The sequence below is a fragment of the Amblyomma maculatum genome, chromosome 3 (assembly GCF_055883805.1).
Source record: "Amblyomma maculatum isolate TAMU_Amacu chromosome 3, ASM5588380v1, whole genome shotgun sequence".
NCBI lineage: Eukaryota > Metazoa > Arthropoda > Arachnida > Ixodida > Ixodidae > Amblyomma > Amblyomma maculatum.
In genome coordinates, this window is record NC_139346.1 from 103,001,861 (window position 1) to 103,013,112 (window position 11,252).

Here is an 11,252-nt window from a genome sequence, read left to right on the forward strand (position 1 = left end):
ATGAAATATCGACGTGGCGGCTACCGTCTTCGAATAGAATATTGAAACCTGGTTCTTGAGGCGGCGGCGAAGATTCTGTATATCTTCCAGCCGCCTACATCTTTTCGAGGGGAAGCCTCGCCCTGGCTTGGAGCATCCCCTACGGGGAACTAATACAATACTTCAAATGAAAAAGAAAACGATACGCAGAACCACACAAAGACCTCAGCAGACAGGAGGCAGTAACCTGGAGGAACATACTGGTTAGAACATTCCCAAACCTAGCGAAGTACCACAAAAACTGGACTGAAAAATTCAAAAATAACGCAAGCCCTGCATGCGGTGAAGTCTCGGACATCCTTCATATTGTTACGGGGTAGTTCAGCTTGTAGCAGAGGGCGGACACCGAAGACAAGGCTTTCCAACGGACGTTCTCTGTAGGCACCAGCCGACGCTGTTGAACGTCGTCTTCTCTCCAAAAACTCACGAGAGTCTTCTTCTTCTTTCCTCATGCGTATGCGTTCTTCTTTCCTTATGCGTTGCACCGCCTAATGTGACACTACCCCGGCGGCTGAAAAGCACCGCCCCGGTGCGTACTAGCGTCCAAACCAGGGTCCATGTAGTACGGTTTTAGGCGTGCAACATGGACCGTCTCGGTGCGTGGTGTAGAGGCATGGCGGACGGGATGCAAGGGCGCAATTTTGTATGTCACTGGTGTCACTTGTCGTAAAATACGGTAGGGTCCTGTATACCGGGGCAAAAGTTTTTCCGAGAGGCCAACGCGGCGAGCTGGAGTCCAGAGCAGCACGAGAGAGCCGCAAGAATACTCGGTGTTGCGATGACAGGAATCATAGCGACGTTTCTGGGAGTGCTGAGAGGCTGCGAGTCGGTTGCGAGCAACAACGCGGGCAGCATCAGCTCGGGCTATGGCGTCAAGAGCATATGAGCTGGCAGTGGTGACAGACGGGAGCAGGCTGTCAAAAGGAAGCAGAGGTTCACGGCCGTATAAAAGATAGAAGGGGGAGTAGCAGGTAGTGTCGTGACGCGACGAATTGTAAGCGAATGTCACAAATGGCAGCGTTATGTCCCAGTCGCGGTGGTCATCAGAAACGTACATAGACAACATGTCAGTCAGTGTCCGGTTAAGGCGTTCGGTAAGCCCGTTCGTCTGTGGATGGTAGGCGGTCGTGAAAGAATGACGAACGTTGCACAGCCGTAGGATCTCGTCGACTATACGAGCCAGAAAGCAACGGCCACGGTCGGTGAGTAGTTGGCGGGGAGCTCCATGGACGAGTATAACGTCGTTGAGGAGGAAAGCAGCGACATCAGTTGCACAACTGGTTGGTATTGCTCGTGTGACCGCGTAGCGTGTTGTGTAATCAGTGGCCACCGCGATCCATTTGTTCCCCGATGCGGACAGTGGAAAAGGCGCTAGAAGATCTAGACCCACTCGAGAAAATGGGTCTATGGGGATGTCGATTAGCTGCAGAAGTCCAGCTGGTAAAAGTGATGGCTTTTTCCGGCGTTGACATCGGTCACAAGCAGCTACGTAACGGCGGACTGCGCGATATAGGCCTGGCCAAAAGAACCGACGACGCACACTGTCGTATGTGCGAGAGACGACTAAATGACCCGCTGTAGGAACGTCGTGAAGCTGTCGAAGGACGGCTGAGCGTAGGTGCTGAGGGACTACTAGTAGGTCGGGGCCATCAGGTCGCATATTGTGCCGGTATAAGGTGCCGTCGTGGAGCACAAACAAACGAAGAGAAGGGTCATCGTGATCGGCGCTGAGGCGATTGATAATTTCGCGAAGCTGAGGGTCCTGGCGTTGCTCATGGCGAATGTTGGAGAAATCAGAAATAGAGAGCACGCAAGCGTCATTGTCACATTCAGGTTGGCTTGGCGGGTCGACTGGATGACGGGACAGGCATTCGGCGTCTCGATGCAACTGGCCAGACTTATAAACTACTGAAAAATTGTACTCCTGAAGGTGCAAGGCCCAACGTCCAAGGCGGCCAGTAGGGTCTTTGAGTGTAGAAAGCCAACACAGTGCGTGGTGGTCAGTGACTACTGTGAATGGCCGCCCATACAACTAAGGGCGGAACTTTGTAATGGCCCAAACTAGGGCTAAGCACTCACGTTCAGTGATGGAATAATTTTGTTCGGCCGCAGAGAGGAGTCGGCTGGCATAGGCGATGACGCGGGGTAACCCGAGCTGACGTTGTGCGAGAACGGCACCAATTCCATGACCACTTGCGTCGGTGCGCACTTCTGTGGGCGCTGACGGATGGAAGTGAGCCAACACTGGCGGACCGGTGAGGTGGGCAATAAGAGCGACGAAGGCGGCCGATTGTTCGTGGCCCCAGGTAAAGGAGACCCCTTTTTTTCAGAAGCTGCGTGAGCGGACGGGCTATTTCTGCGAAGTTTGGTACAAATCGCCGGAAATATGAGCAAAGACCGAGGAAGCTACGCACGTCGCTGCTAGATTTCGGTTTAGGGAAATCCCTTACAGCGCGAATTTTGTCGGGATCCGGCTGGATGCCATAGGTGTTGACTAAATGCCCTAGGACCTTGAGTTCCCGGCGACCAAAGGTACACTTCTTGGAGTTCAACTGAAGGCCAGCTCGTCGGAAGACGCCAAGAATAGCCAAAACACGATGGAGGTGGCCTTCAAAGGTTGATGAAAATACGATGACGTCATCGAGGTAGCACAGACATGTGGTCCATTTGAGCCCGCGTAATAGAGAGTCCATCATACGCTCGAATGTCGCAGGGGCATTACATAAGCCGAAAGGCATCACCTTGAATTGGTAGAGGCCATCCGGGGTGACAAAAGCCGTCTTTTCACGATCTCTTTCGTCAACAGAGATCTGCCAATATCCAGAACGGAGATCGATGGAGGAGAAGTAGTTAGCACCATGCAGGTAGTCGAGAGCGTCATCGATCCTTGGAAGAGGGTACACGTCTTTCTTTGTTATCTTGTTTAGGTGTCGATAATCAACGCAAAACCTCCAGCTGTTGTCTTTCTTTTTGACGAGTACTACCGGAGACGCCCAGGGGCTGCTCGACGGCTCAATAATGTTGCTTGCCAACATTTTCTCTACTTCGTCCTGAATAATCCTGCGTTCGGAAAGAGCAACTCTGTAAGGCCGTCGATGAATAGGTCGGGCATCTCCAGTATCAATACGATGTGTGACGACGGACGTTTGGCCCAGGGATCCGCGACCGAAATCAAAAATGTCGCTGAATGACCGCAAAAGGCCGGCAAGGGCGCTAGCATATTCGGGAAGCAGGTCAGAGGCAACCATGGCTGAGATGCGGTCCTCCGGACTATGTGATGGGACAGGTTGTGCAGGTACGTCGGCGTGACGGTCGGACAGCACTGTAGAAATGGTAAAGGTGGACAAAGGCGACAGCTCGGCAAGGAAAATGCCCTCCGGGAGAACTTGTGAAGACATGCTGAAGTTGAGTACGGGAATGTAAGTGAGGTTGTTCTCGACGTGTACAATGTTATGAGGTAGGACGATGTTGCGCTGTAGAGTGACGTCGGTGATGGGGTTGACAACGTAGTCGCCGTCAGGAAGGGAGGGAAAAGGTGACATGGGCACGTATACTGCTGCCTCGGGAGGTAGGCGAGTAAATGTACTGGAGCGGAGGCGAGGCTGGGATTGGTCAGCACTGGGGTCGTGAACACAATAGGGCAGGGCTAGGCGCAGAAGTCCGGCGGAAAAGTCAATGAGAGCGGAATGGGCTGTTAAAAAGTCTAGGCCTAAAATCACGTCTTGAGGACAAGTATTAAGGACGGCGAAGAGCACAGGGACGTGGTGGCCGGCGATGCTAACGCGTGCAGTGCACATTCCGATGATGGCAGCAGTTTTTCCATCAGCAACGCGAACTGTAGAGGTGTTAGCGGGCGTAAGAACTTTTTTGAGGCGCTGGCGGAACGACGAACTAAGAACTGAAATATGAGCTCCAGTGTCAATGAGAGCGGGCACAGGGACTCGATCTACGAGGACATTGATCAGGTTGCGGCGTGGTGCGATGGTCGAAACACAGTTGGCTGTCCGGGCTGGTAACGCAGCGTCACGTCCGGGCGCTGCGTTGCCTAGTTTCCCGAGTAGGTGCCTTGGTACGTTGGGGACAAGCTGCGGCGACGAGTAGGTGATCGGGAATGGTGGGCTTGAGGCGATGGAGAACGGCTAGGACGACGGTCTTGCTCTGTGTTCTCAGTACGAAGATGTGCTGGGGTGACAGAAACGGGTCGTGGTGCATAATAGTTATGGCGGGCAGGGCTGTAATAGGGTTGAGAGGGGGGAGCCGGACGGCTGCGGCAATAGCGGGATGTATGGCCAGCTCGACAGCAGACGAAGCAAATAGGCCTATCGTCAGATGTGCGCCACTCCGCAGGATTGCGGGTAGGGTAGCGCGGTGTGTAGGGCGTGGTTGTGGCAGCAGCAGCAACCACTGGGATTGGCTGTGGTGCAGGGGGTGGTGGGGCAGGATTTGAAACGAGGCCCACATTAGCGAATTCTTGGCGGACAACAGCCTGTATCATAGCTATTGTTGCCTGTGCAGGAGGTGACGTATGTGTAACAGGAGTCAAGGCCTCGATTTTTCTGCGGACGATGGTAGTAAGGTTATTCTGACTTGAAGGCTGCTGTAACGTGGGCAAGTCGTCACATGAGTATGTAGTCGCCGTGTTGGGAAGGCGCTGAAACCGATGGACGATGCGGCGCTGCTTCGCCTGTTCGAAACGGCGACAGACTTGCAGGACTGAGTCCACCGTAGAGCAGTCTTTGCAGAGAAGTATATTGAATGCGTCATCGGCGATACCCTTAATTATATGGCCCACTTTATCATCTTCGGTCATGGAGGTATTCACATTTCGACACAATGCGAGAACATCCTGTATGTAGGCCAGGTATGACTCGGTTGACAACTGAGCCCGAGTAGCCAGGTCTTTTTTGGCTGCCAGAGCTCGCCCAATTGGTTTGCCGAATAAGTCCTGCAGTTTTTGTTTGCAGATGTCCCACGTAGGCATCTCCTGTTCGTGATTGGTAAACCAGGTCTTCGCCGTTCCCGCCAGATAGAAGATGATGTTTGCCAGCATTATGCTAGCATCCCAGCGGTTATTCTTGCTGCACCTTTCATATTCGTCGAGCCAATCTTCAACGTCCTTGTTGTCTTCGCCGTTAAAGATAGGCGGATGACGGATTTTGGTTAAAACCATGGGGGCAGCTGGAGTTTCCGTAGCGGGTGATGCGTCCTGGGATGCCATGCTTACTGCGGTAGTCGGTGTGGTGAGCTCAGGGAGATGACGTCCACTGCGCAAATCCAGGTTTCTGGCGTGAAAGTACGAGGAGCTGTGTCAAGGGGAATCGAAAGTACCTCCACCAAGGTGTTACGGGGTAGTTCAGCGTGTAGCAGAGGGCGGACACCGAAGACAAGGCTTTCCAACGGACGTTCTCTGTAGGCACCAGCCGACGCTGTTGAACGTCGTCTTCTCTCCAAAAACTCACGAGAGTCTTCTTCTTCTTTCCTTATGCGTATGCGTTCTTCTTTCCTTATGCGTTGCACCGCCTAATGTGGCAATATGATATGGAACTGCAAAGAGCAATTAGAGAAATATAAAGCTCGAGCACTCAGCCAAGCGAAGTAGGAGGCAGAGCTGGCCCACACGGGTCTCTCTGAGCAGCGCAGCCTGCTCATCAGGGCTCTGAGACACCCTAGGCAAATGGTATCCTGGACTGAGGAAACCACCCACGCTGTTCCGTTAAATTAAAGTTTACTCTCTCTCTCTTTCTCTCTCTCATGCAGGCTTTTGCTATTGCTGGCCATGTGGGCCTATCTACAGCCAACCTGGACTGCCACTATCGACACCGCGGCAGCGTGTGAACTAGCTGCCTCCCATCTGGTTCTAAGTGTGTTACGCTCAGCAACAAGCTGGCTGGCTTTACGTATGTGAAATCGTCCCTGTAAAGGTGATTATTTTCGAATAGTTTGCCCCATCGTGGTGGTGCAGAAGTAAAGATGCCCGACTACAGTGCCGGAGTACCTAGTTCCGGGGCGGATTGTTGAAAAAGACGACATAAAAACATTAAAATACTGGATGACAGGTTCTGCTCAAACCGCGTGTTTGAAGATGTGCCACGAGTACGCACCCAAACACTGAGGTCTGGTACGATGTCTAGAAAGATTGCATTAAAGCGCTAATCGCATGTGACGACAATTCGCGGCGACACGCCGCGAGACGGGCCGAGGGCCGCCAAAGCATTGCCGCTCGTCGCTGTCGCTCAGTTTCCGGGTTTTAGAAAATTTCGCATGTCGCCAGGAAGCAGCTCGCGAGGCAGCGAATCGCGGAAGACTTTGGGGTGCTCAACCACCGTTCTGGCTTTTTGTTTTTGTTTTTGTTTTTGAGGGTGAAGTGGGTGTTTTCCTAGTCCGGTTTTGGCGAAGAACCTGGTGCCTACAGACACTTCGTCAGATCCGTGTATTATGAGCGCATCGAGACAGTTCAATAAAAGCTTGTAAAGGTAGTAAAAGAAAAAAAGGGCTAGTTTAGCTAGATATTGTTAATTTTTAAAGGAACAGGGGAAAGTCACTGCTTGCAATGCAAATCGGCATCGCAGTGTAGTAGCGCACCGCTGCGCTGTGACCCTGCAAAATGCGATGCGTTACAAGAAATTTCATCAGTGTTTTATTGTACTTCATGCTGTTTAGTATTAAAAACGGAAAGCGTAGCAGGGGAGCGGCAGAAAGTTAGATGGGTGGATGAGATTAAGAAGTTCGCAGGGGTCAAGTGGATGCAGCTAGCACAGAACCGGGTTAAGTGGAGACATATGGGAGAGGCCTTCGCCCTGCAATGGGTATAGTCAGGCTGATGATGATGATGATGATGATGACCGAACTACGAGGCGGCAGTAACAGAGCAACGCTGAAAACGCTCCTCTCTGCCGCTGAGCCCCGTCGCTCCGTGCGGTGTGCACCAGCGGCAACGGCACTAGTTGGCGACGGCGTCGCGCGACGGATCGCTAGGGCTTGTCGCCTCATGCGGTTACCGGTTTAATGCGTTCGCGTTTGCTCAAGATGGAGACCTGACCATGTCCTCGCTCACGAGCCCACGCTTCCTTTTCGTCTTCTTCTTCCCACTGGCTCGGTATCTTTCTCCTCGCTGGCTCAGTAAGAAGAGCGGCACTAAAGATTTAACACACTCCCGGCCGCGAAATGCCCAGGCGTTGATCTCCAAAGGTGCAAGGTTCTGTATTGGTCGCGTAGTGACAAATCCGTCGCCGAACTTGACCTTGTAGCAGCCTAGTTTTAGGTAAACTTTGTACTTGTTTTCTGGTGTCTCATGTACCCTCGAGTTGTGGAAGGCGAGTAGATGGGCACCATCATGCTCAAACTGACGTGAAGAAGCACAGATAGCATCAATAATATTGGTGCCGTTTTTATGGTGCTGAGTAGTGGTAATCCTAAAGTAGTAGGAGTGATCCATGCACTTTCGTTGCACCCCCCGTACATGTAGCCAGGCACCAGGCTGCTCACACTCACTATTGTGACCAGATCCGGCTGCCCCTCGCTGGACATGCAACACAGCTCGCTGCTAGATTGCTGTAGTGTGAGAAATGCTTTAAACGTCGACTGAATCGCCAGTGGCATGGCCATACGCATGTAGTAGCGAATGAGTTCTACCAACTCAGCTTTCAGCTGGTACTCAATGCGGACGTCCGCGTTGGGAAGCTTTGTGGTGATATTATTCAAGCCCGACCGGCAACATCCAGACTTCGATTATCAGGTGATTTTTGAGGACTTTCTTTATAGTTGAGGCGAAGACAAGTAATGTATTTTTTAGTTCATTTCAGAGTTCGATTCTAACGCTCTCCTGGTTGGCCACAGAAGCAAATAACCACATGGCGTAAAGGTAGATGTTCTCAGTCGAGTATAGGCAGGCAAGTGACATGGCCGGAACATTATCTTGCTGGTGGGTGGGGCCCAAGAAAAAAGGAACTTAAACTTCTCGGAGGGGAATGGCGCCACGAAAAACAAGACGCGGTAGCGGAGGTAGTCGGAGATAGTGCGTACGTCTTTCTCCCCTATAACTGTGGAAAGGCGCTGAAGCATCTCGAAGAGCCTAACGATCTGCTTGGAGATGCGAAAGTCTCTTCGATCACGCAGGATAGCAGCAAAGTACTGATCCCTCACCCAGAAAGAGTGGTATTCTTTCCATGTATTCAGAAGAGGTATGGCCTCTATCTGCTGTTTGTGAGCCCGCACAAGGCACACGAAGAATTTTCCCGAATTGCGCTCGAAGTCGTGCACGTTGTGAGCGCGCCTGTGCATGTCCGTGTTGGGCTTTAGGAGTCCAAGAGCTCGAGCTACGACTCTTGTGCAGCCTTCATTGGAGGGCTGCTCCCACGATGAATAGAATCCTTGCAGCGTAGCTGCCGGCATGACCTGCAGTCGCAGCTTGTTGAGCGCCAGAGTGCTTAAGGGAAAGGCCCGCAGTTCCCTAGACAGGAAACAGTTTAGCATTAGGCTAGTCAGGTTCCTCTCATGGCTGGTGGCCAGCAAGCAGATGTCGCGTATGGCACCCTGCAAGTTCTCTATCGTTCTTTCATTTGTACTCGATGCAGTCCATGCACAAGTTCGACACACGGTAGAGGAAATGTTGCTTGATCTTGCCGTCGAGCTGCGGCCTAAAGGTATAATTGAAGTAGCGGCGTAGGTCGGCCACCATGGTCTCCACGGCGAGGTGGCGGTATATAAGACCGCGTGCCGAACGAATAATCGCTTCCGCTTCATTCGTGTCCATATGTGTGGCCATAAAGGTTGGCGCAGAGATTCACAAGGTTCTGCTCACACTTTTCTGGGCACAGTGCTAGCCAGCGGCAGTCCAGGTGTCTATACATAGGATCTTCTGTGGCCATCTCATTGACTCTGCCAGAACGTGGTCCAAGAATGTCGTTGAAATGGAATAGGTCCTGAAGAAGGCCTTCGGAAGTGTTCTGGCTGTTTCTCTGCTTGTGTCGACAAGGTACCCTGCGGCGCGGATTAGTGGCCTGTTTTCCGGACATCGTTCAGATTTTCAAGTTTCCAAAACGAGCGGAGCCATTCGTCGCTCTCTGTTGTGTTCCTTCTGAGCACGCAAACCATCGTTCCTGACGCCGATTTCTCCGTTCTCAAGCAAGTTGTGATACCTTGAAAGATTCATCCCAGCTTGGACTCCAAAGCGATGACTGACACTGTCATGTCGCGTCTGCGGACCTGCCCCGTCAAGACAGTCCACAGCCAGTCCGACCCAATTAGGACGCGGATCCCACTGCAGTTGCCAGCGTTATGGCATGACAATTCGTCTCCAATATGTCGGCCACGCTGCTTAAGTGACGCCATAAAAGAAGACTCCATAGGCATCTCCTCGATGTCCTTGCAAATGTGAGGAATCAAAATAGCACGCAAAGTGATCTCATCATCTGAAAACTGTCTCTTCAAGTGCAGCTATACAAGGTGTCGTTTCTTGGCCGCTTGGTCAGAGACATTTGCAAAGGTATTAAGTGCAATCTTTATGGATCCCATGAACTTCGCTTGCAGCTGTCTTGTCAACTATTCTGTAATAAACGTGCTTTGACTGCCTCCATCGAAGATGCCTCGAACATAGCAGCAGGTGGCGGCACTCACTGCCCAGGCACGAAACGTTTGTAGCAGAATAAACGAGCACGATCCAAGGAAGGTACACCCGTGGACAAAATTGGTGTACTCCACGCGCTGCGAGAAAACTGCCCGCCAGATTTTTCCGGCAGAGAAGCAGTTATTTATTTCTAAGATATGCATAACGTACTCTCCTTGATATACTTGTCATGTTGTCCAAGCAGTTTTGTGCGGCACATTTTTTTTTTTATACTAAAAAAATGCAGTCGCGGTTCGCGTGAAGTATACCACCTTTGTCCACGGGTGTACATACGGTTGCGTCGGTGGTCATTCTATCCTCCCCTTGGCGGGTTCCGCGCATCGCATCCGCGTTGCACATGCTAGTGGCGTGTCGACCCACAGAGTTGTAGCATGTAATCCTGCGACGGCAGTCTCGCGCACGGTGTCCTTTGGTCGTGCAGCGAAAGCATGGCATGTTCTGTGGCAGGAGCTTCTTGTCTGGAAGCAGCAGGTCAGCACGGCATGACGAAGTCAAATGGTCGCTTGATTGGCAAAAACACAACCTCGGCTATCTTTGCGGATTGACCATAAAGAACTGACGACTTCGGTCGTAGTCAAGCGCTGCCTTGTACTGGTTGGCATGGTATTGCGTCCGAGTCTCTGACTGTGTTGCCGGTTCTCACGACCCTTGAAGTCGGTCTTCTCCAAGCTCTCAGCTTCAATCACCAGAAATGCCAGCAAGCGATCTAGCTCCGATCCAGTTGCTGCGGTATCGCGAACTTTTGGCTGCCGCATCAATTGCTAATGAATGGTGGTACTGGATGACGAGAGCACGCGGGAGTGTTCATATGAGGATATCGCAAAGCATCGCAGAAAACGATGTCTTGCTCACGCCCAGAACTCCAACCCTCTGATGTTAATCAGTACTTGTTCGTAGAGCTTTCAGAGAACCGTGGTGTCGGTTTGTGAGCATATTGTTGGCAACGTGCGAAGTCTGCAAAAGTACTCTTGCTCCAAGCGTGCTTTATCGTCGAACCGTTTATTTTACATAGAAATGGCGTCCAAGTAGCACGCCTCGGTTGTCGGAAGGCCCGCGATGACTGAAGCTGCGTCACCTCTCAAGAAAAGTCGAAAGTAGTGAAATTTGTCTGACACAGTGAGACCATCGTTGCGGTGAATAAGGTGGTCAAAGTGCTCCCAAAACTGAGTCTAGCGGCTCAGGTCCCAAGAGAGAGGTGTTATAGTGAGCTTCGGCAGCTTGACACCGGGTCTTTCGGAAGGGGAGCTATGACCTTCCCAGAAACTCGCTCCAATGAGCAGTCTTTCCAGTAACGAAAGCTTCCACCGCAGGTTCATTAACCTGACCGCTAGTATCTCTAAACCCGACCACTGGTTTAGATACCAGTGGTCGGGTGAATGAACCTGCGGTGGACGCTAGCAAAAACGCTGGGAAGATTGGTGATTTAAAAGCAGAGAAGTGACATAATGTTAGTAATTTATAAACACAAAATCAATGAATGGAATGATGGTATAGTTAACCGATCTAAAAGAATAATCAAGATATAGGGGGAGCGAATTTTCGTTGCTCTTTCTTTGTGAAATAAGTTCTTCTTGGTGATTTGAAGACG